The sequence below is a fragment of the Canis lupus genome, chromosome 10 (genome assembly GCF_048164855.1).
Source record: "Canis lupus baileyi chromosome 10, mCanLup2.hap1, whole genome shotgun sequence".
In the NCBI taxonomy this organism is placed as follows: Eukaryota; Metazoa; Chordata; class Mammalia; order Carnivora; family Canidae; genus Canis; species Canis lupus.
In genome coordinates this window covers 65,404,432-65,419,049 of record NC_132847.1, presented here as the reverse complement: position 1 = coordinate 65,419,049, position 14,618 = coordinate 65,404,432, and the positions used below count along the sequence as shown (strand labels likewise).

At 41.7% G+C, this 14,618-nt stretch overlaps 1 long non-coding RNA gene across 9 annotated transcripts in view; it reads left to right on the top strand.

Annotated features, from left to right (window-relative positions):
- LOC140641833 (uncharacterized) overlaps nucleotides 1-14,618 on the top strand; it is a 63,918-nt gene that overhangs the window by 21,052 nt on the left and 28,248 nt on the right. The window lies entirely within an intron of this gene.

The window sequence follows — 14,618 nt, the reverse complement described above, 5'->3', positions numbered from 1 at the left end:
GTCTAGTGGAAAAGAAAAAAATAAGGCCAACTGATGGTAATCAGGCCTATAATAGAAACTTACAGATCCAGGGATGCAGGCAAGATGGATCCTGAATAGCCCCAGGGAATCAGAGATCATTTTCCAAGTGATGGCTAAACTGACTCATGAAGAATAAAAGAGATGAACATTAAAGGCATTAGAAGATGTGGGAGACCAGAATTCCAGGAAATAGAAAGAGGATATACAAAGTCCCTGGGGCAAGAGGGAGTGCATCACATTTGGGAAGTGCTGGTGGGTACTGGCCGGAAAGTAGAGGACACATGTAGGGGCTGGTTGTGGCAGGTGGAGGTACAGAATGGAGAGAGAAGAAATTAGACAGGTTGCTATAAACTGTGTCCTGTGGGACTTTGCAGGTCATGCTAGGGATCTTATCTTGAGGAAAAATGAAGGAGATTTTAATCAAGAGCATGAGATAGGGGACGCCTGGGTGGCTCAGTGGTTGAACGTCTGCCTTAGGTTCAGGGCATGATCTCGGGGTCCTAGGATTGAGTCCTGTATTGGGCTCCCTGCATGGAGCTTGCTTCTCCCTCTGCCTGTGTCTCTGCCTCTGTGTGTGTGTGTCTCTAGTGAATACATGAAAAAAAAAAAAAAAAGTACATGATATGGTCAGATTTGCCTTCTTTAAGGTCCAGTCAGGAGGGGATTCAGTGGACAGGCCTGGGGCCTATGTCACTGAGGTTTTTTGTTTGTTTTATTATTGTTGTTGTTGTTTTTAATCAGAACAGAAACTTCTTCTTGTCCTTCTCATCTGAGCCAGCTGCAGGGAATGTGGGCAGGTTGATGACAGAGAGTTGAGGCAAAGCCTGGGTAGACCCAGCAGATCCAAGCAGAAGCAAGGAATGGATAGTGTCAAGTCCAGGGCTGCAGGAGGAATGCAAGACCCAGGAAGAGAGAGATGGAAGGGAATAAGAAGAAGTCCTCATGTGTGAATGGAGATCATAATACCTGCTTCCCGGGACTGTTTTGAGAATTGCTTGCTCAGAGCTTGCCACAATGTCTGGCACATATCGGGACCTTATAATTAAATAATAAATCAATATGGCCATTGTTATTATGAGCACACTCCCCCCCCCCCGAAAATCTAGGTGGTGTTCCATCCTAAGCAGCTTTCATAATTGGTGTAAGTGGGGGAGTGTGGTGTTCCTCTCATTCCTCCAAGATGTTTTGGGATAAATCCTATGCTCAGAGAGATACTAGCTCATGAACAGACTATATAATTTAGTAACTTTTTCACAAGAGAAGCCTGTAGCATGCTTACTTCACAAGGTGGTGGTAAGGATTAAGACGATCAACCAAACAGTGAAATGCCTTTCTTTTTTTTTTTTTTTTTTTTTTTTTTTTAGTGAAATGCCTTTCTAAACAGTGCTGTGCATGTTTCTGTTTATGATTTTTATATTTTCAAATTTCTTCTAGAGTAATTGACATACAATACAGTTCTTACATTTTAAGTGGATACTTTGATGAGTTTTGACAAATGTATACACAAGAGTAACTACCACTTCAGTATGATAGAGAACATTTCCATCACTCCAGAAACTTCTCTCATGGCCCTTTGTGCTTGATTCTCTTCCCTGCAACCCCCCATAACTTTTGCCTCAAACACTTATCTCATTTCTAGCGCTATTAGCTAGTTTTGCATGATCAAGGACTTCATATACTTGGAATCATATTGGATCTACTTTTTCATATTTGGCTTCTTTCACTCAGCGTAACGTTTTAGATTCATTCATGTTGTTGTGTGTATCTGCAGTTAATTCCTTATTATTGTTGAGTAGTATTCCATCATTTGACTATGCAACACTTCAATTATCTACTCACCAGTTGGTGGACATTTGGATTATTTCCACTTTTGAGCTCCTGTGGATAAAGTTGCTTTGAATATTCACACAAAATCTTTTCGTGAATATACATTTTCATTACTTTTGAGCAAATATCTATGATTGAAGTAATTGAGTACTGTGCTAAGTGTATGATTAACTTTAGAAGAAACCACAAAGTGGTTTACCCAAGTGGTTGCACCATTTTGCCATCCATAACAATGTATGAGTCTCCCACTCCTCATCCTTGTCAACACTTGGTATTGTCGGTCTTTTAATTCTAGTTATTCTTGTATTTGCATGATGAGCAAAGATGTTTACTATCTTTTCATGTACTCCTGGGCCAGTTGAAATATCTTCTTTTATCAAGTATCTATTTAAACTTGTTGCGCATTTTTTTTTGGTTTATTTTTTTTTCTCTTCTTATTGAGTTGAGAGAGCATTTATATTCTAGTCCCTTGTCATATGTCTGTATTGTGAATAGTTTCTTCTGGTCAGTGGCTTACATTTTCAGTTTCTTAACTGTCTTTTGAAGAGCAGAATATTTTAGTTTTGATGAAGCTAGATTTATCACTTCCTTTTTCCTTTACAGTGCATGCTTATTGTATCTTATTTAAGAAATCTTTGCCCACCCAAAGGCTATAAAGATTCTGTACTATGTGTTTTTGTAGAATTTTTATAATTTAACTTTTTATGTTTACGTCTGTGGCTCATTTTAGATTAGATTTGTGTGTGGCATGAAACAGGAGCTGAGATTCTGGTGGTGTGTGTGTGTGTGTGTGTCTGTGTGTTTTGGCACCTGAAGGTTCAGCTGTTTCAGAAGCCTATTTCGAAAGGATTCCCCTTTCCCATTAAACTATGTTGCTGCATTTTTCAAATATCAGTTGGCCAGATATGTGTGGGTTTATATCTTTCATCTTTATTGATCTATAACTATATTTTTAGCCAAAAGAATGGTGTCTTGCTTAATGAAGTTTGCGGTAAATCTTTGCATTAAATGGTGTACCTCACCTAATCTTTGTTCTTTTTTTTAAATACTGTTTTTGCTATTCCTGGCCCTTTGCATTTACATATAAGTATTAGAATCATCTTGTCTTCTAGAAATTTGGTTAGGATTGCACTAAATCTATGGATTAATTTGTATGAGGTGGGCACATTAACAATATTGAGTTATCTGATCCATAAACATACATTTGTTTAGTTTTTAATGTAGAGGTCTTGTACATCTTCCATCAATTTATTTCTAAGACTTTTGTGTTTGTGATATTATTGTAAATACTATTTTTAATTGAATTTTTTGACAATTTGTTCTTAGTTTTAGGTGTATATGAGGAGAACAAGTCTGGTACCAGATATTCTATCATAGGCCAAGAAACATGATTTAGTTTTTAATAATAACCATGAGAAAGTTGAAGTATCTCCTTATCAGCTGATATTTTTCTTCCTTTTAAAATGTTCCTGGGACTCTATACAAGATAGACAATTTTTAGGTCTCATATTCCAAAGTATGAAACAGATGGGAAGACTCTGTGTATGTGTGTGTATATGTGTGTGTACGTGTGCATGCTTGTATTTGTGTTTACATGTGCATACATGCGCTGCTGCTGCTACTTGGATTTCATAAATGTTCTTCTAAATAAATTTATCACTATCACTTTAAAAAAAATTGGACTAGTAAACTGAGCTCACTATTTGTGAGCCTAGCAGATATAATATTATGTTTGGTCCGTTCACAGGCCAGGCCCAGGAAGCATCTCAGGCTTCCCTATGGCCAGTTTCGAGGCCCTGCTAAAATATTAGCTGGATGACGAAGCTGAAATTAGAAAGCACATAAAAGGGTAAATATTGACTTGTTCAACAAAGTTGTTGCGTTTGCATTCAAGGCACTCTGAGAGGCTTGAGGAAGCCAGGTTACAAGAAAAATGAATCAGGCTGAAAATAGCCTATTTACATAAATTCTTAGACAGGAGGATTACAAGTTATTAATAATGACACATTTTTGCATCCTACTTTCTACTTTTTAAAGCCTTTTCAGATTCCACATTGAACAGATGCTCCCGGGCATATGCACTGGTCCTATTCCCTCTACCTAGAGCAGCACTCCCTTCTGTCTCTGAACTTGGAGTCATTCTCAGTTTGCTCCCAACCTCCCCACCTCCACCTCCATGCTTGCTCAGTACAACCCCCATCACAGAATCCCTTCTGTGAACAGCCTCCCAATGGCCCTGTCACCTACAGCTCCACCCTGCCTCATGCTGCTCCAAGTCGAGTGTCATTGAGAGCCAGTCAGGCATTCCCAAACACCCAGAGGAGCATTTGAAGACGTTTTTCTTCCTTTCTCTGTGTATAATCCTGTCAGCATTTAGGGATTTGTTTTCTGTATCTTCTTTTACCACATTTAAGAAAGGAGAATCAGCCCTAAATACTTGTGGGCAGAGGTGGCAAGATATGCCTGAGATCACATGGTTTCTGAAACAAAACTGGTTCAGGGGCAGCTCTGGGGTTTGGGGTGGAAGAAGCTCAAGGTCCAACACCCTGTGACCCACTCCTGACTTTGTCAACAACCAACTCCTTGATCAGCCCAAAGCTTGCCACACAGCAGGTGTTCACTGGTGGGTGAATGAACATGAAGAAGTCACTTCATCTGTCTTGGAGTTTCTCCATCTTAGCCTAAAGGAGCCAGAGTGGATGGTCTCTAATTTCACTTCAGCTTTATAATTCATGAACTTTTATGATCCTTCAGCACCAATATCAATCACTGTAGTAAAACTTACTGTTTAGATTAATTGGGAAAAGGGAATGGAAATGACATGTAGGGAGTACTTGCTATGTATTAGGTACTTCTGCTGAATTTGGAGATGTTTAAGTGTAATAAATCATACTGATCCTGTCCTCTTGTGCCTGTAGGTTCATTAGATTTTCATTCATCTTTCTAATTTTTCTAGATCAACGTACAAAGTGAGTACACGGGTTAAGAATCACTCTCTAGGGTAGGAGAGAAAGGCAGGGAGCTGCTCTGGGAAGAGAGATGAACACCCCAGACTTCAGTACAATCATTATTTACATGCAGATGCATATTTCTAAGGTTCTTGAAGCCAGCCAATCTAAGTAAATATACCATTTCCTTGAAGTTGATGGATTGATTTCTTCATTAAATCACATACTTTGCATAAAGAGAAACTTTAGTCTAATTTTTGTCACAAAATTCAAGTAAGTAGGAAGTTTGAATTAATGAGCTCTTCTTACATATGCCAGGACTATAAGGTATAGACTAAGGATATTTGATAGGACAGACATTTTCTTGGGCAAGATAATCTTGGATATGGGTTGCTCCATGAAATATGACTGAGCTCCATGAAATATGACTCTGTTCCACAGCTGCCAAAATGAAATCCACCTTGCTGTGAGGCCACCATTCTTCCTTCCTGTTGCTTGTGAGATTGATTACCTTGGCTTGTGCTTCTTCCACAGGGAAATTGGTCAGATTTGTTCATGTCAAGTGACATAAAGCACAAAGCTTCTTGCACCCTTTGGGTGCTGAGTTTTATAATCAAGGTCATGATCCATATTACTTTCTGGATCACCCTATGCATGAGTTTTCTAGGATTACCATACCCAAACACCACAGACTGGGTGGCTTAAACAACGGAAATTGATTTTCTCACAGCTCTGGAGGCTAGAAGTCTAAGATCAAAGTTTGACAAGTTTGGTTTCTCCTGAGGCCTCTCTCCTTGGCTTGCAGGTGGCTGCATTCTCTCTCTTCCTTGTATGACTTGTTCTCTATGTGTATGCATCCCTGGTGTCTCCCCCTCTTCCTATAGGGACACTGGTCATATTGGATTAAGACCCTACCCTCATGACCTCATTTAACCTTAATTATCTCTTTAAAGACCCTATCTCCAAATATAGTTACATTCTTAGGTCCTGGGGGTTAGGACTTCAACATATGAATTTGGGGTTTCAGGGGACAATTCAGCATCTTGAGCATCTAAGCTGATCCAATAACACATCGATTCTCTTCTGTCTCCCGTAGCAGAAGAAAGTTTCAGGCAGGTTATATGTGGTTTATGTTACAGCCAGACCCCTGAGAATAGGGGAGAGATTCACATCTCTTTTTTTTTAAGATTGTATTTATTTATTCATGAGAGACACAGAGAGAGAGAGAGGCAGAGACACAAGCAGAGGGAGAAGCAGGCTCCATGCTGGAACCTGACCTGAGACTTGATCATGGGTCCCCAGGATCTCGTCCTGGGCTGAAGGCGGCGCTAAACCGCTGAGCCACCTGGCTGCCCTGATTCACATCTCTTGTAAGCAGAAACACAGAAAAAAAAGGCCATTCTGCTGCCTTTAGACCCTCACATGTCATAGAGGTGAAACACAGAGATCCTCCTGAAAGAGTGGTTTGGGAAAAGAAAGCAGACTGGTTACTGTGTTTAGAGACAGTTCTGGAATTTTGAAGCTGTACAACAACCTGTAGGAAAGAACTTCTATGAAAGGAAGTGGTCCTGGGTCCATAGGGAGGGGTGCTATTAATAATTCACACCCATCCTGCTATGTTTGACAGCACATGCCTGACTTTGTCACAAGTCGGAATCTCTGTTCACTGTCCTGTGGCATGTATGTGTGCTTAAACATAAAGCCATTATATTTGCACCAGAAAGGCGGTCAGAACCATCCAAAGTCTGCTGCTATTAGACATGGCCCTGGGAGGAGGACCCACTGGAGTGGGATGGGCTGTATGCAGAAAGCTGCAGCCGTGCAGCCAGAGGTGTGAGTGTGTGACAAGGTTAATAAAACCTGCATCCCCCGCAGGTGAAGCTTGAGTGACTTTGTTCTGCTCTGATGCCTACCCATCACCAGAGGCAGGACATCTGATGGCTCTGGGAGGCTCCCTGCCCCAGATCAAGCAGCAAGCCCTGGTTTCATGCAGAGTGGGACCAGAGGTGTCCCCAGTGCTAGAAGACCAGAAGCCTGTGTCATGATGATGGCAAGAATGTTGGATAGGGATATGGCTGGGCTCTTGTGACTAGTCGTGACATTTCAAGCAATTTATTTAGCTTCCTGTAGGTCTCAGTTTACTCCTCCATAAAATAGAATTAAAGATCCCAGTGGCACCTTGTAGCTGCAAAATGTACATTGTTCAGGCAGTAGTTCTCCTAAAGCACCGACAAACTTTGGAACAAATGGATTCACCCGGGAGTTACTCAGGACCCCAAAATCATATGAACAAAGTCACATTACTAGATGGGAGTTTGGGTTTCAAGTACACTGATTTTGACAACTATAAAAAAATTAGTTCTTTGGTTTTTGCATCATATTCAAGTGGTATTATAGGGAAATAAATCATTCCTTTTTTAAAAAGCTAACTTTTTAATAAAGCAAATTATTGTCACTTAATTTCTAATTAGAGTGCTTACTCATATAATGACATGACATTTGGAAATTGTTTATGCATTTCCAAAATGCATTGTTATGCATTTTCTAGACATTCCCAGAGTCTAGAAAGACAAATGAAAAAGTTAGAAGAATACACACACGTACACAGCAGCTAATAATTTCTGCACCCTTTGTGCTGGTCTGGGACACATGAAGAGCATAAAACTCCTGCCACCTTTAAGGAAAAGATCAACTAAGCTTCCTTCTCTCTCTCTCTCTGTCTCTCTCACTCTCTTTTTTAAAGTAGGCTCCATACCCAGTGTGGAACCCAAACCGGGGCTTGAACTTACAACTGTGTGACCATGACCTGAGCTGAAATGTAGATTCAGATGCTTGACTGACTAATCTGCCCAGCAGCCCAGGCTTCCTTCTTTTTATCATCGCTAAATGCTGATGATTTCATTCAAGTATTTAAAATATAAGTCATGAAAACATTTTTAAAAATTCTATCTGTAAAAAAAAAATTCTACCTGTAACACTAATAAAAACAAGTTAATAATATAGTTGCTGTGTGTTAGAAACACCATTTTCTTATGAATTTGTCATTAATAAAATAGCAACATGAAAAATTACTGTACATTAATTTAATCAAGGTGATTGCTTCTTGTTAACACAAATGTTCTAAGTGTTTCCTTCAGTCCAACAAACTGATTCATCAATGGGTGAGAATGCCTTTTAAAATAATTTCCCCCTGGGGGTGCCCAGCTGGCTCAGTCAGTAGAGTGGGTGACTCTTGATCTTGGGGTCATGAGTTCAAGCCCCACTCTCAGGGTAGAGTTTACTTAAAAAAAAAAAAAAAAAAAGCAAAGCCTCATTCCAAATCTCTGTACTCTGTACTACCCCCACAGTGCCTCCACCCAAAGGGAATAAATCTTTTCGAAAAAAATTTCTCCCGGAGGTATCTCTACCATGAATTTCAAGCCCACATTTTTCAAATAAGTGCTTTTCCTGTCGTGTCAGTGCAGATCAAGCTCACCTCGGCAGTTTTCTCCTGGTCACTGGGATGGCCACTCAATCACTTGGGCTCATCATTTCCCAGATACCCCTAAGATTTCCCTTTCTTTTTGCCAAATTGTTTTATTTTTTAAAAGGTTTATTTATTTTAGAGAGAGAGAGAGAGCAACCTCGTGTGAGTCAGGCTGAGAGGCAGGAGAGAACTCCTGAGAAGATTCCCTGCTGAGTGCAGAGCCTGACAAGGGGCTCAGTCTCACAACCCATGAGATCATGACCTGACCTGAAACCAAGTGTTGGGTGCTTAACAGACTGAACCACCCAGGTGCCCCTCTTTTTGCCAAATTAAATTGGCTCTGCTCAAATGTACCTTCTCTTTGCTGTTTGCACAAACAGGTTGTGCATTTACAGGTTGAACTTCCTAAAGAATGAGTCTGGTTACCTTACTGTGCTCAACACCTCTACAACTCTCCAGTACATGGAGTAAAATTCATATTCCTCAATTTGTGAACTCAAGAGGCCTTTGTGCTCTCATTCTCCCTAGACTGCCAATCATATTCTCCAAGATATTCCCCAGTGACTTCCAAGACACAGCTCCATTGCCCTGGTCACTTTTCTCCACTTGGAACCATGGCCATGCTGTCATCTCTACCTAGAAGGGTTTTTGTTATTTTATTTTATTTATTTATTTATTTATTTTCACTTTGCCTATTGAGAAACTCCTAGCTCTTCAACTCCTTCTGAGTGTCCAATCTATAAGACAGAGACCACAGCTGGTAGTTAAAGGCAAAGTATTTAACCTGGGGAACTAGTTGAAGACCTGTTGGAAGAGCTGAAAAGGCCAACAGAGGATGGCGAGGCATTAGGAGAAGCTGCTAGCACTGCTATGGCCAGGGCTGGAGGGACAGCAGAAGGAGGGGGTGGTCCCGGAGACCAGGAGCTGGGGCCATCCCGTGGGAGTTGAGGCATCACTGAGATTCAGCTATAGCCAGAGATGTCAACTAAAGCATAGAGAGACACACAAATACTTGGCCTCCTGCCTGAACCTCCCACTGAGTGAAGCTAGCTAGTTGGCAAAGGAGCCTGGGAAATGTATTTTTCAGGAATCAGCCCTCCTGTGATAGAGTACAGAGCAGGAACAAGGGCGAAGAATGGAACCCAGAGCCAAGAGGCAAATAAACACCAGGTGCCCCCTTGGCGAAATCATTCCTTTCCTATTGGAATCACATTCAGTCTCGATCTTTCCTTGGTGCTGCTTAAACCCCTGGCAGTCTTTAATATTAACCTTCCCTATATGGGATTTACTTCTTTTGCATGTGTTTATCTCTGCCACCAGATTGGAAGTGAGTTGAAGGCAGGGACTCTGATTAATCTTTGCAACCCCAGATAGATAACTCTATACAGTCTTTGGCAGTTGGTAGAAACTCGGGAATATTCCAGATTGAATTAGACAGGACAGAAAGCATATTAATAGCAAGAAAGACCCAGGGATAATTCCTTAAGGAATATCCTGTGCTCTGAGGAAAGAGAGATGAGAAGAAGCAAGAAGAGTCAGAGAACTCCTAAGAGCGGAGTAGAAATGAGTAGTTAGAGAACTGGCAACCCCTGAAATCTCTTGGCTTGTGAGAATATCAGAGTGGCCTAGAATATCTGTCTCTTTACATTTCAGTGAAATCCTTTGGTGTAGCATCTACACTGGGGGATTCTGTGCAAGTCTGCAAAATGCCGTGTGTAATTATGCTCTCCAGCTCTCTTCATGACTTGTTGAAGGGAGAAAGCGCTTATTAACTCTTCCTAATTATGAAAGGACAATCTGTAGAGGAGAATCGAAAGCAGAGAAGCCATGATGTGTCATTTCTATGAGCTTTCATAGGGATGATTCAAGGTGGGCTTCTTATGCCTTTTATACATTAGGGGTAAGCTTCCAAATTCTGAATTGAGAACTTTGGTCTAGCTGTCCCTGGAACCAGTGAATGTTATCCTAGATTTAAAAAAAAAGGGGGTGGGTGGGTGTCAGCAACCCTTCTGCTTTACATATGTTTCTTATTTTATGAAATGAAAGAATCAGGGAAAAATAGATTTGTTTTTTTTTTAAAGAATCTTTTTCTTTTTTTATTTTTAAACCAATTCTCTCTCTCTCTCTTTTTTTTTTTTTAAAGATTTTATTTATTTATTCATGAGAGACACAGAGAGAGAGAGAGAGAGAGGCAGAGACACAGGCAGAGGGAGAAGCAGGCTCCATGCAGGGAAGCCTGATGTGGGACTTGATCCTGGGACTCCAGGATCACACCCTGGGCTGAAGGCGGCACCAAACCACTGAGCCACCCAGGCTGCCCAGAATCTCTTTTTCTAATTATAAAATTAACACATTTACTCATCGTATTTGGAGAATACAGAAAAGTACATTGAGAACATAGAAAAATTCTACCGTCAGTGATCATCACTGTAAACAACTTGGAACACATACTTCCAGTCTTATTTTCTTTTCCTTTTCAAATGGTGTCATATTCTGTATGTGGCATGATAAACTGCTTTTTTAAATTTAAAGTTATAATTTACACATTTTCCTATTTCAATAAAGATGAGTCAACACTTTTTAAAAAGGCTACATTGTATTCTACTATAATTTGGTTGTAGTAGTTGTTGGATACTTTGATTGTCAATGGTTTTGATATGTTGCATGTTGTATTAGTTTCCGTATTGCTGCTGTAACAAATTACCATCAATAGAGTGACTCCTAACAACACACATTTATTCTCTGACAGTTCTGGAGACAATGAGTTCAAAATCAGTTTCATGGGGCTAAAGCCAAGGCGTCGATCGGACTGGTTCCTTTCAGAGGATCTAGAGAAGTGTCTGTTTGCTTGGCCTTTCCAGGTTCGAGATGCCGTGTGCATTCCTTGGCTTGGGGCCTCTTCCTCCATCTTCTGGATGCATCCCCCCACTTACTGCTTCCACCACCACATGGCCCTCTCTCCAACCCTGACTCCTCTTGCTTCCCTATGGTAAGGACTGTTGTGATTATGTCAGGTCCACTTGGATGACTCAGAATAATCTCCCTGACTTAAGATCCTTTTAATTTACCCACATGTGCAAAGACCTCTCCTCCCCTGCTTTTTTTTTTTTTTTTTTTTTTTTTTTTTAAATCCAGGTTAACATTCACTGGTTCCAGAGACAAGACCTCTTTGGGGGCCATTGTCCAGACTACCTCACCGCTAGAAATAGTGCTTTAGGAACTTTTCAGACCTCTCCCACCTATGTAATTTTATGGTGAGTCTTTTTTTTTTTTTTAATTTTTTTAAAAATTTATTTATGATAGTCATACAGAGAGAGAGAGAGAGAGGCAGAGACATAGGCAGAGGGAGAAGCAGGCTCCAAGCACCGGGAGCCCGATGTGGGATTCGATCCCGGGTCTCCAGGATCGCGCCCTGGGCCAAAGGCGGGCGCCAAACCGCTGCGCCATCCAGGGATCCCTGGTGAGTCTTTTAGAGGGACAACTGAAATTACTGTGGCCTTGGAAAGATCTAGGAGATCAAGGGGAATAGAGAGGGTCAGGATGCTGGGACCTACTACCGACCTGCTATCTGGATCGGAGACCATCTGGCCTTTTTTTCTGCTGTGACATCCTCGGTGCCTTCATCTGTGCAGTGGGGGAACTGCAGATGCCTTTCAAGCTGCATTTTCCACAATTCTTCGAACAAAAGCCCTGTGAATTGTATGAATTAAAAACAACAAAGGTGTGTTAATAAAAAGATCGATGGTGGCAACATATGTGCAGTATCCTCAGGCTAGACATACCCTTTTCATAAAGCGTGTAAGCATGTTTTGACGCTTACAAGTGTTGGAGGAAAGCATCACCTCAGCCTCAATGAATTAACCATTTATTAAGCACGCACTGGGTACAAGATGTTTTATATACATCGTCAATAAGAAATCTCATAAATGAAGGATACCCTGCATACTTTTCCGGCTGTCTAAGTAATCTGTTCAAGGCTCCACAGTGTTAGTAACAGAATAGTCATATCCTTTTGGATCCAAGTGCAGGCTCTTTCTCTTAGATCCTGCTTCCTGTGCGTGCGCACGCTGCCTAGAATTAATTGCATCCGTGGCGTTAAAACATTTACTTGACATTTCTAGAATACTTGGTCCCACCTCACCATTAGGTTTGGGCATTTTTGATTCAGTTGAAGTGGTTAGTTCTTTGTGAACCTACCCAGCAGGGTGGAAGAGCACTCGATTTCTCTCGAAAGCAACTTTTCCTGCCCTAGCCCGTACAGAGGGACTGGGGGAAATTTCTTCATTCTCTTTGGCTCCTTTTACTGGTGCTCGTTCGTGGTCAGGATGTGCACGTGCTCCGGTTACGTGGCCAGCCATTCGCCAAGTCGCCTTGCCTTATGGAAACCAGATGGAAGCTGGAGTCGAAGTTCTCGGCCACAGAAGTGAGGCTGGGCTGCTCTCTGGATGGAATCTCTGGATTTAGGAGGCATAATCGTCTCTCCTCCCCGCCCCCCCACCCCCCGCCCCACTTCTCCTTCCAAAAACCAAGAGTCAACTTCAGAGATATAGCCTTTCTCTCTGTGTTGCCCAGATACTTTTCTTTTTTTAATTTGTAATTGCAAGTTTGTTTGTAGCAAAGGCTCTGTTTGGTTGTCATAAATTGTAACCAAGAGGAATAATATCCACAAAACAGTCAGTACTAGCATATGCTTTGAATAGCCTAGATTGATAATGTGAGGTCTTGCGCAACTTTGCTAACCTCTACTGGCATTTTGGGGGAATTAAAGCAATGCACAGTAAAACAAACAAACAAGTAAAAACAAAACACAAACAAACAAGCTGGGAGAGTAGCGGAGATGGGGGGTGGGGGGGAGATTGCAAAAAATGTTGGTCACCAGTGAAACTCAACAAGATTAATTCTGAGCCTTACTCCGGAGTTTTCAGGGACTCAACACTTCAGGAGGCGGAGAGGTCTTAAAGCTCTCCCTGTTAACTGCATCTAGCAGTTCCATGTTGGAAAAACCTAGAAAAGCCCCATTGTAGTTTTGTGGTGAAATATTGTCACGCAAATTCCCACTTGCTAATTATTAATTCTTATAGTAGAAGAAGGAGTAACGATAATGGTAAAAGTAGAGCAATTGGTGGAATGTAAGATATGATGGATTGAGAATTTCACAGTTAAATGGGCACATACCAGTTACATGCTTTAGGGGCAGTTCAGTGCTGGGGTAAGGACATAGAATGTGGGGCGCCTGGGTGGCTGAGTGGTTGAGCGTCTGTCTGCCTTTGGCTTGGGAGTGATCTTGGAGTCCTGGGATCGAGTCCTGCATGAGACTCCCCTCAGGGAGCCTGCTTCTCCCTCTGCCTGTGTTTCTGCCTCTCTCTGTGTGTCTCTCATGAATAAATAAATACAATCTTAGAAAAAAAAAAAAGGACATAGAATGTGAGTCAGAAAGACACTGGACTCTGACTTATTGGCTGTGTGGCCTTGGGTAAAGTGTTTAATAACCTTTCTGAGTTTCCATTTTGGCATCAGGAGGAATGTTAGAATGAGTTTAAAATGTGACTGATGTAGCCCAGGGTTGGGAATTGTGAAAAGTACTTCGGGAGTGGGAGCTCCTGTGCATATTGTACTCTTTTCCTAAATTCTCTACCTGCATACCTAGGGCCTACCTGGAGATAAGCCTGCAGCAGAGGACTATAGGGGAATTGATCTTTGGACCCAACCTAAAGGCCCTGCCTTTTGCCCGAAGGTCATGTACTCTCTGGAGGAGTCTCAATATAGGTAATTTGGAGTCAGAAAGGCTTGAGCACAGCCTCTGAGCCATGTATCTGGAGACAAGTCACTTAAGAGAGGGCCAGGCACACCATGGATGCCAAATAACTCTTAGCTGAATAAATGAAGAAGGAAGTGAGTTGCACTTTTCTATCCCTTTCTACCTGGAATTTCTTTATCCTCATTCTTCAAGGCTCCACTTGCATGACTTCTACTGGAGACTCTCCCCCCACCCCCTAAACAGGGACAGACCTGTATTACTGCACTGGCTATATAGGCTGTGCACCCCAGTGATGGACACATGAGCTTCTCAGTGGCAGGACTGGGGCTTTGCATTCTCTGAATGTAGGGTGGTTCCTGGAAATCGATTGTCAGAGAAACAAAATTAACTGAAAATGAAATGGGTAATGATAAAGCGGGGTGGGGGGGATGCAAATGAAAAAAAAATCCTGAAGATAGCATCCCAACATCTCTTCTCCCCTCGCTTCTGGACTTCTGCGCTTCCCACACTCAGGTCCCGGCAGAGAATTAGCTGAGTGCTTCTGACTTCCTGTCACCTGTACAGTCACAGTCATTTACTGCCAGTTCTTGTGCTTATC